Genomic DNA, 11,554 nt, shown 5'->3' with positions numbered 1-11,554 from the left:
CTATATTTTTGTCTCAGATTAAGAAATTTGTATTTTTTCTTTGAATTTTTTCATAATATCTAAGTTTTTAATTACTTTATACAATAATGTTGTTCCTCCAATTTTATATTAATGTGAAAGGGACTTGAATTTATTTTCTCTTTTCTAATTCCCAATTTTTGAATGTTTGTCTTTTTTTTTTTCTTGACTGCATGCCCAAATATTTATTGGTACCATTGCTACTTACATTATCTCTTTGTTTTGTATGTCATTAAATTTTTTTCTACATTAGATTTACATATTGGGAATCACTACATTTTCTCTTGCTATTTTTTTCTTCTAGTTTTTTAAGATGACCATATAGGTCACTGATTTCCATTCTTTCTTCTTTCCCTTAAATATAATATTTCATCTAAACTTCATGCATATTGATATGTCTGTTTATTTGATTCACTTATAATCACCATGTATTTTATTATTTTCTTTTGATTGAGAAAACATTCATTAATTTCCATCCCTATTTTGGCTTGTCATTTTTTGTAACAGTGTTCAGAATTGACTGCACTGCATTAGAGGATATGGCTAGCATGATACCAAGTCTCTCTTTTTTTTTTTTCCAGTGTTCCAAGATTCATTGTTTATGCACCACACCCAGTGCTCCATGTAATACGTGCCCTCCTTAATGCGCACCACCATCCCCCCCAGCTTCCTCCCCTTCAAAACCCTCAGTTTGTTTCTCAGAGTCCAAGTCTTTGAAAATGTTTCATTCTTTTGTTGTTTGATCATTGTCAGCCAGACTTTTTTTTTTCTTTTCCCACAAATCATTGGCACTTAGCAACAGCCACCCAACTCTGTCTTTCTCATAGTTCCTATTCTCTCTGTGGGAGATGTGTGAGATGTCCTATGGGCATCCCCTTCCATTTGTGCTCCATGCCGGTTCTCCAAAGTGAAAATCTCAGCAGTTGCTCTGTGCAAGCACTCCAGGAACAGCAGGGACAAAGTCCCTGGGGCCAGTGGGCACCCGTACTCCACAATTGCACTGCAAGGTCTGCCTCGAAGGACATTCTCTGACAGCAGCAGTCCCTGATCAAGTTCCCTACCTAGAAGTAGAACCAAAGACAAACCTTGTGGAAGTAACTTTCTTGAGGAATGCACCTGTGTGAGCAAGGATTGGGGAAACAGGACAGGAGAGCTGCTCCAGGTGTGATCTCTGCTACAGATCAGCTTCAGTCTGACCACCAGGCTGTGCTGGAGCTTCCTCTACAGAGATGTCCTGTGAGCTACAAATGTAGCCTCATATTTGCATTAAAAGTGGGAGTCACATTTAAAAAGTGAAAATAAGCAAAATTGCTTTAAAGATACATTTTATTCCAACACGGTCTGCCTCTCTGCAGAATTTGTTCAAATATCGTTTGGAGCCATCACAGCTTCTGCAGCTAATGCAGCAACCAACTGAGAGCAGATTCCTTTTTGGCTAAAAATCATTATTCTACTTCGGTGATTCTGCCTCCTATTGTTTTGGAAAAATCACATGTAAACCAGCAAACTTCCATTTTCTTTAAGACTGTGGATGGCACGGAGTGCATGTACCACCACTTCTGTTTCTCATTGACCTGTGTGGTATAGCCTGTGCCAGAAATCACAGGGACAGGAGAAGTACAAGAAATAGAAAGCAAACGTCAGTATTGATCTATCCTTTTCTCTTAAGTAGAATATACTTATCTCTGTAGAAAATCCTAGATTTTCTATCAACAAATTTCTACAAATAAATTAATGGAATCAATAAGAGAAATTAACAAAGATTCTACATAATAGGATTCAAAAGAATGTATTTCAGGTATCAACAATACACAAGAAAATATTTAAGTAAAATATTTGAATAGCGGCTTCCTCAATATTAATTACCTAGAAATAAACTTTCATGACGAGGAAAGTATATAGTCTATCAACATGAGAAAATATGTTCAAATTTATCAATAATCAGAAAAGTGCAAATCAAAAACATAGTGGGCTACCATTCCACATCCTCAGGAGTGGCAGACATTGGTGAGGATCTGGAGCAATAAAGACCTTACATGCATTGCTAACTGAAGTGCCAGTGGTACACACAAACTGGAAAATTATTGACATTAACATGTAAATGCAAGCATGTGCTCATCCTACACTCCAGCAGCTGAATGGATGCTTGTGCATATGCACCAAAAGACATGTAATGTTGATAGCGACATTATCTATTAGTGTAAGCCTGCAGCAACCTACGTGGTCTATCTAATAAATAGAGAATTGCCAAGTACACATTCAAAAGTCTTCTATCACCAGTGAAAATAAAAACAGACTGACTACCTAAAACGTGCTGATTTCAAACATGTAATGTTGAGTGACGAGTCAGAAAAATACATATGGTATGATTCCATTTACATGTGGTTCAAAATCAAGACTAAAGAGTATGTCTTTTAATCACACACACACACACACACCTGATAAAGCTATAGAGAAAGACGAGGATAAGCAACACAAGGATTAGGATAACAGTTACTTCTAGGGAGAACACTATCAGCTGGGATTGGCAAGAAGCAAGCAGCTGGTAAATTACTGATAATATTCTAATTTTATTATTTTATTATTCTTCAACCATTCAAAGCATCCCTAAACATTTCCCAGTTTTGTTGCAATCATTTATTTCATAATAATAATGGAAAGCATATTCTAGAAGTAGAGCATTTATAAGAAAATAATTTATTCAAAATTAAAAATAACAGATAATTTGAATGAATGAAAACTCATAATTTTGTGAATTACATTTGAGTGACATCAAAAATCAGTTTGGAACTAAGAGACAAAATTAAATCAATTGCAATATAATTAACTGTATATAAATATGCTTGTACATATATGCATATCAGATGATTATTGTAATATTTAAATAATAGCAATTTCACATTTATTAAATACCTTATATATAACATGTATTGGGACAAGGCAATTTACATATAACATCTTAATTAATGTGAAATCCTCATAAATTCTGTAGCATTTTGTTTTTGTTGTTATTGGTTTTATCATGTGTATGTTCCTATTTTGGGGAGCTTTAATAGACATTCAGAGAAGTAACTTTCATGTAGTTTCCTTACCCTTTTCCCACTAATGTGTGTTTGAGAGCTTTATTTTTTTAAACATTTTTATTTATTTGTCAGATACAGAGAAAGACCACAAGCAGGGGAGAGGCAGACAAAGAGAGAAAAAGGCTCCTAGCTGAGCAAGGAGCCCTATGTGGGGCTCCATCCCAGGACCTGGGGTCATGACCCGAGCTGAAGGCAGCCTCCTAACCAGCTGAGCCACCCAGGTCCTTATTTGAGAGCTTTACTGATTGATACTTTACATAGTACAAAACTCACCCATTTTAAGTATAAAATTAAATTATTTTAGTAAAATCACAGTGTGCATATATTATAATATGATTTTAGAACATTTCAAAACATTGCTTCAAACCTGTTTGTAGTTATTACCCACTACCTATCCAGACTCAAGACAGCGATTGATCTACTTTCTCTCTATATATTTGCATTTTCTATATATTTTCTGTGAATTGATTCATAATCCATTCACATAACCTTTTCTTTCTGGCTTCTATGACTTTCACTTATTGCAATGGTTCTGAGGTTGATCCACATTATGGCATGTATTCAAAGTTTTTTTATTCATTCACTTGTTGATAGACACTTAGGTGTTCCCAGCTTGGGGTTGTTATGAATAATGCTGTTGCATTTCTGTGTCAATTTTAAGGAGTGGAATTGCTTGTTCTTGTGGTAATTTATGTTTAACTTATTTAAAAACGGACACACAATGTTTCCAAGGCATCTGTAACATTTCACGTTTCTACTTGGAATATGCAGTTTCCACTTTCCCCTCATGTTCACCAGCAATAGGTGCATTCCATGCTTTTGATTATAACCATCCTAGTTTTTTCCCTGTCCATGACTTGTCTTTTCATCCCCTTAAGTGTCTCTTAATGTGCAAAAGTTTTAAATTTTGACAAAGCCCAATTTTTCTTTGTTTTTCTTTTATGGATCATGCTTTTGGTATTATGTCTAGTTTTTGATTAACACACAATTGTCACGATTGTCTCATAGTAATGTTTGCTCTAATATAGGCTTCTCTCATAGATAGTATTACTATTTTCACTTACCAATGAGGCCTAAAGTTGTAATATGAGAGCCCCGAGTAACAGAGGGAGCCAGGGTTTGAATCTGGGATGATGGCAGGAGCTGTTAGACACTATGCAATACTGCTTTGTGCTTATTATACGTCTGCTCTGTAGAGACACATGACATCTTTGAGACTCAAAAATGATGGTGATGATGGTGATCTCACAGATGTACAGTTGAGAGGTCAACAGAATAAGCAACCATGCGACTTCTTCACATATTCTTCATGAGCATGGAGATAGTTTAAAATGTTTAATTAAATAACCCTGAGATTAAGAGTCACTTATGGTTTGTCTCCCTCCCTATCTTAATCTCACGAAACAAACTAAAGGTTGCTGGGGGGAGGGGGGTTGGGAGAAGGGGGGTAGGGTTATGGACATTGGGGAGGGTATGTGCTTTGGTGAGTGCTGTGAAGTGTGTAAACCTGGCGATTCACAGACCTGTACCCCTGGGGATAAAAATATATGTTTACAAACAATAAAAAATTAAAAAAAAAAAAAAACCCTGAGTGTGCACTGATGATTTCCCGCTGCTTTTATGCACCTGTCTTAACTGGAGTTCTCTGCTCCTCCCCTGATCTGCTCTTCTCACATGGACAACCTACTCATTGGTGTTCTGTAATATGAAGTGCAGGTTTACAGAGATAGCTGGGACACCCGGGTTGAATATCCGGTAGCTATAATCTAGTGGAGGAGACAGATGTTCTAAAAAGGTCTCTGTCTCCCTAATAAGATTTGTGTCATTAGTTGTCACTTAATTGTTTGAGCCTTCACAGTCTAACATTCTGTGATTGTAATGTGTGACCCGTAGTAAAGGCTCAATATGAGGGAAGGAGAAATTGATTACAAGTTGGAAAATCCTGGAAATCTTTATAGAGGTGGTATAGATCTGCAACAGATACTGTAACTCCCTTATTGCTTTTAAGGTCCATTTTCATATAAGGACCTTGAAAAATGTTTAAAGTTCATTGCAGAGCAGAGTGTCTGAAGCTTCTTGATGGCCTGTCCTCCTGATTTACAAGTCAATAATGAGATTAATGGTTTGATGGATCACGGCTTTAATGATAAATAATAATAAAGTCCAGGGATGTGACAGTTCCTGCGTTATACTTCACTCACATAGAAACCTTTATTTTATTCTTCCGTTTTCCTCCCACTCAAGCTAAAAGCCAAATCAGTAAAAGGTCAAGCTGACTGGTATGGATTATTATAATATTGTTCTCAAGCTGTCCAGAGATCAATAGTGAATGCCATCATCCATTTCCCTGAAACATGGACACCAACGTCATTATCTTCACACATTAAAGAAAGCAGAGTCTAGGGCTATACCCATTTCACACTTCTACTCTCACAACTAACATTAGAATTTTTAAAACCTGGGCATTAAATTTTTTACAATAATTTCTTAGTAGAGCTGCTTTAGGATAGAATCTGAATCATACCCTCCTGATTTACTTTGACAGATATGTGAGTTTCAGATTTGTGTTTCAGATTTATGTCTTTAAGAAGAGGTCAAACGAGTATGTCCTGGTAGGAAACTCCAAAGAAAGAGAAATGACCACACCATATTCCCTGACCCAGTTCCTTGGTTCCAAATACAGATGCTGGTCATCACAACTGTAATGACTGACAATCACCTATAAAGCCATTGACACCAGCACACACACCATTGACACCACACATCTTACTTCTAGGGTACACTCTATGATTCTTAATGACTGTGATCTGTTGGCACCAGGATTGATGAATGATTCCTCTTTACAGATTTTTGCAAACATAGCATATGTCCTTGTACAATTCTTAACATTCACTAGTGGTGAATGAAAGAATTAATGAATGGATAAACTTAAAGGAGTGAGTGAATCACGATACTACATACATCAAAGGGATGCAACGTTTTATCTGTAAAATATAATCCTTATCCTGGTTCTTTCCAAAGAGCAATCCATCCTTCTTAGGAGATGAAGCTCTAGTCATCAGCTCATTGAGAAGATTTAAAGCACTAATTATGAATATTTTCCTAGAAATTCTGGCATCCCCAGTGATTGTTCCTAGAGAGCACACTTGAAGAGGAAGATAGAAAAACTGGAAGTATTTTATTTTATTTTTTTAAAAGATTTTATTTATATATTTGAGAGAGAGAGAGAGATAGCAAGAGAGAGCACAAGCAGGGGGGAGAGCAGAGGTAGAGGGAGAAGCAGACTCCCTACTGATCAGAGAGCCTAACTTGGGGCTCGATCCCAAGACCTTGGGATTATGACCTGAGCTGAAGGCAGATATTTGACCAAATAAGCCACCCAGGCGCCCTGGAATGATTTTTTAAAGATTTTATTTATTTCTTTTTTTTTTTTTTTTTAATTTTTTTTTTATTTTATTTATTTCTTTACAGAAATCACAAGTAGGCAGGGGCAGGGGGGAAGCAGGCTCCCTGCTGAGCAGAGAGCCCAATGCGGGGCTCAATCCCAGGAACCTGAGATCTTGACCTGAGCTGAAGGCAGTGGTTTAACCCACTGAGCCACCCAGGCACCCCTCTGGAGTGATTTTTTTAAGATTTTTTAAAATTTATTCATTTGACAGACAGAGATCACAAGCAGGCAGAGAGGCAGGCAGAGAGAGAGAGGAGGAAGCAGGCTTCCTGCCGAGCAGAGAGCCCAATGCGGGGCCCAATCTGAGTATCCCAGGATCATGACCCGAGCCGAAGGCAGAAGCTCCAACCCACTGAGCCACCCAGGTGCCCCTCTGGAGTGATTTTAAAATACCAACACCAAATGATGAAGCAGTGCAAAATTATGATATCTGAAGCTGTTGAAATAAGTTTCATTTTCAGAAAAGAAGACTTTGGGAAAACACAAAATATGAAAGAGTGTTGCATATAAAGAAATTGTTTTTTTTGTGTAGTCCTAAGAGGAAGGTCTCCCACCCAGGCTAGGTTTGGTAAAGAAATGCAAATTAGAATTTTGGGAGGGTGTATTTTGACTGAATCTAAGAAACTTCTTATTGACATGGTTACCAAGTTAGGGAATGTGTTACTCCCAAGATTTCTGGAATCCAACATAGCTGAGACACCATGATAGAAGATATTCAAGGTTCACATGGAAAGTTCCAGAATTATTTCCAACCCAGTAATTCTGAGAATCTATGATTTGAACACAGATCTTTTTTTTATACTCTAGCACTAACTCCATGAAATTTTTGAGCATTCATGAAATACATTTATTAAAGGAAAAGTTGGTAAAGAGGCAGGTAAGTTTTCTAGGCCATGTGCTTATACCAGGCCCTGAGCATAGGCACGTGTGTGTGTGTGTGTGTGTGTGTGTGTGTGTAAAATGTTTCCTTTTTGTTTTGTCTTTGATGGGAGGGAGAATTTTCTCATACTTTCCTAAGTGGTTAAAAATCTGCAACTCTGAAACGTTCAGTCAGTTGGCACAGGAACTAAAGAAATGAGGTAGCTTCTATTGTCCCTGCCGGGGGCTTTTACGTTCTGTATTTTAGAAGTAGTAACCCCCTTCAAATGGGGTCCATTAAAAAAGTCTCAGAGGAAAGAGTGTCACCACCAACTATCAACAACCATTCTTGTCGATTTTTTTTAGAGGCGTCTAATCTTGTATTGACCAACACCTCGAGTCACTGATGAGACGTGACATCAGCTAAGCCTGGATGCTCCGTTTCCTGTTGAGGGACATGACCTCTGCTCTGATTAAATTGGACTGGCTCAGCCATGGCAGTGGATACATTTTATAATACTCTATTTCAGTCGTGCATCTTGAAGAGATACAGTATCTCTCTCTCTCTCCTTTTTTTTTTTTTAAGCAGACTTTTTTTTTTTTTTTTTTTTTTTTAGTAATGAGCTAAGGTGTTATCTGGGAGCCAAAGATGATTTAAGACAGAGTTTTACATTTTTGTAGGATTGTCAGCAGCTCATGTGGAGAAACCAAAAACACAAACTCAATAAAAAATCAGTTAGTAAATATACTTCAGGCAAAAAGTGAAGTCAATACCTTCCCATTCCTCTCCAACAATAGGCAGTATAGTTGCTTATTTACTGATGAACAAGAATTAAGTGCCAATCCGATTTTCTCCAATAAAATATTCCATAAAGTACCCATTAGGACATTTCAGTATTCAAATCAATTGAGCAAATTACAGTTATAAAGATACAGTTTAGGGATAATAATGTTTTTTGCCATGGAGCAATATAAAGCACTGACTGATTTTGATAGATTTTTGTGTTAAAAAGAGTTTACTAATAACCTCTGTCTTGAATGGCTGAGTCTGACGTATTTCCCCCAGCTAGTGAAGGTCATCATTGTTGACCCTCACTCCCTCCATACATGATATTGAGTGTTAGACCCTAGTTTTATATATTTTATGAAGATGATATGAGAATAAATTTGGATACTGGAAAAAATTAAAAAATTCTGACATAAGATTGAAGAACAAAATACTTAGAAATACTAAGTTTACTTTTATTGTGTGGAAGCAAAATGCCGTTAAGATATAAAGGAACTATTTTGGTGGTATTTTTGTTTTTATGGATTTCTTACTTCCATCTTTACCATTAATAAAAAAACTAAAATAAAGTATATTTAAAAACATATCTTATTCATAAAGCATCGCAATTTAGAAAATAGATATATAGGACAAGATGCATTCATAACTTTCCCCCTAGGAAGAAATTATCTTTCTAATTTCATGCAAGCACTTTGACTATATTCTTATTAGCATTTCAAAAATCAAGTAAAATTAACATTCTGGCATAACTTTATGCTAAGTCACTTACATCCTGTTGTCTAGTATATTAATTTGCAAAGGTATCATTTTACAATCAGCTAAATCAAGAAAAATTAAAAATGGAATATGACTTGACCCTGTAAAAGTTTTCTTGCATTAATGGATAACAAAAAACATCTTCCCTACTAATTTTCTGTGGCCTGATTTAAAACAAAGCACAATCAAAACTGTCTTTGGAGGATGAATCAGAGCAAGGGCTGAACTGTAATGTCCGGGCTGCTCGGTGACGTACTGGCTGCTCAGTGGCCAAGTTCAATTCTTATTAAAAATATTTACAACCTCCAAAAGTCCAGACATAAAAAATAAATCTTGTCTTCATTATATCTTGTAGTGAGATTGGATTTGAGCACAAAATTTCACAAGGATTTTATGAATAAAATCTTGGAAATTTAGATCTTATTGACATTAAGAAGGTTTATATAAATTGAGATCGACTGACTTGAATTCCATAGGCCTTTGGCTGAACCCACAAAGCCCTCTCTCACAGACTGTATCTCATGGGATGGTTTAAGTTAAATACGGCTCCTGGAGAAGGATTTCCTCTTTCAAAGATTCCAAGATCTTTTCTAAATTATGGGTTATAATTTATGCCAATTATATTTTAATTGTTTTTAACTCCACAGATAATGATCCAACCTTAATTGTACCACACCTAATCTCCTGGTACTCAAAGAGTGGCCCATGGGCTAGCATCATAGACATAATCTGAGAATTTGTTAGAATGCTGAATTTCAGGACACTCCCCACCCCAGATCTGTTTCATAATCTGCATTTTTAGTAAGATGCCTTGAAAATTTGTATGTGAATTTGAGAAACACTGACCTAGTCATTCATATATATGTGAAAAAAATCTGCGTTTATATTTTTATTTGAGGTATAACTGATATATAACATTGTGTTATTTTCAGGTATACAACATTATTCTATATTTGTATATATTACAAAATGATCACCACAGTAAGTTTCATTTAACATCCATCATCACGCATAGTTACAATTCTTTTTTCTTGCGATGAGAACTTTTAAGCTCTACTCTCTTAACAGCTTTCAAACATTCAACACAATATTATTAAGTCACCATGATATACATTACATCCCCAGGACTTAACTTATTTTATAATTGGAAGTTTGTGCTTTTCAAACACCTTCACTCAAGGGTGGAATGGCTTAAAGGTGGTACAAAGATACGTGTATGCACACATATGTATGCACATCATATGTATGTGTATATGTATATATCATATATATGCATACATTGATGTACATTTACAATACAATGAAATTTACTCTTTTTAAAAGGTTTACAGTTCATAAGACTTCGCAAAGATGACACAGTCCCTAACCACCAACAAGTGGAAGACACAGGCCATTTCCTTCACCCCATGGCCACTTCTTGTTCTCCTTTGTAAGCACTTATTTCTGTCCCCAATACTGGCAACCACGTGCCTGGTTTTGGTTCCTTTTGCCTCTGCAAAATGGTTGAGTATGGATCCTTTTTTGTGAAGCTTTTCCACGTAGCATAATGTTTTTCAGATTCATTTATGTGATTGTGTGCCTCAGTAATTTTTTCCATTTTGTTGCTAAGCAGTGTGCCACAGTATAAATGTATCCCAAATTTGTTTACCTATTCATTCATTCACCCTGAAAATGTGGCTTTTTTATTCTTCTTGGCAATCATGAATAGGGTTTTGTAAAGATTCACACACAGGTCTTTGTGTGGATATGTGCTTACATTTGTCTTGGGTGAACACCGGCAGTGACTCATTTTGTTAAGATCATTTTTAACTTTATAAGAAACTGTCCAATTTTTTTGCTAAGGTGACTGTATCATTATGCTTCTCACATAAATATAAACAAGTTTTATTGTTCCACTTCCTCTCCGGTGACTGGTATTATCAGATGGCTTCTAGATATTTCTAAGGGTCATTTTAAATTTGCATTTTCCAAATGACTAATAATATACATCAACTTTTTGTGTAGTAATTTGTCATTTGTTTCTTCTAATTCATGAAGCATTTGTTCAAATTCCTTGACAATTTTTAATGTGTTTTATTTTTCCCATTGTTCCTTGCTATTGAGATGTGAAAGTTCTTCATGCATAATTGTTTTATAGGCATGTTTTTACTCACACATGGTTATGAGGATAAAAGAAGGGAAGAGCTGCATCCTGGTGTTCCAAGCTCAGAGCACAAGACTAGGTTCTGTCAGGCTGTTGCAGTGCAATGAGCTTCGTGAATGACCTTGTCCACATGCAGACCTGCACCCTTCTCACATCTACACAAAATATTCGTCTTCCTTCCTGATGGACTTGAGCTTTAAATGCAATCAATGGACAGAAGCAAACATGCCTAGATACCACAGAATGTGTTTCTTCCCTTCAAACCCATTTTGGATGAACTTGAAATGTGCTGAGTCTGTAGAATCACAGCAGCAACTTGTAGATGATTCATGAAAATGAAATGAAAGACCCCTGTCCATGCACAGGATGATCAAGACTGCTTTGCTCTGCTATTTGATTGTTTCACTAAATTGAGGGCAAACGGGGTCTCCCAGTTTTGCCCATTAAGTTAAGAACATCCC

This window comes from Neovison vison, chromosome 1 (assembly GCF_020171115.1).
Source record: "Neovison vison isolate M4711 chromosome 1, ASM_NN_V1, whole genome shotgun sequence".
In the NCBI taxonomy this organism is placed as follows: domain Eukaryota; kingdom Metazoa; phylum Chordata; class Mammalia; order Carnivora; family Mustelidae; genus Neogale; species Neogale vison.
Note: the sequence above shows the minus strand (reverse complement) of the source record.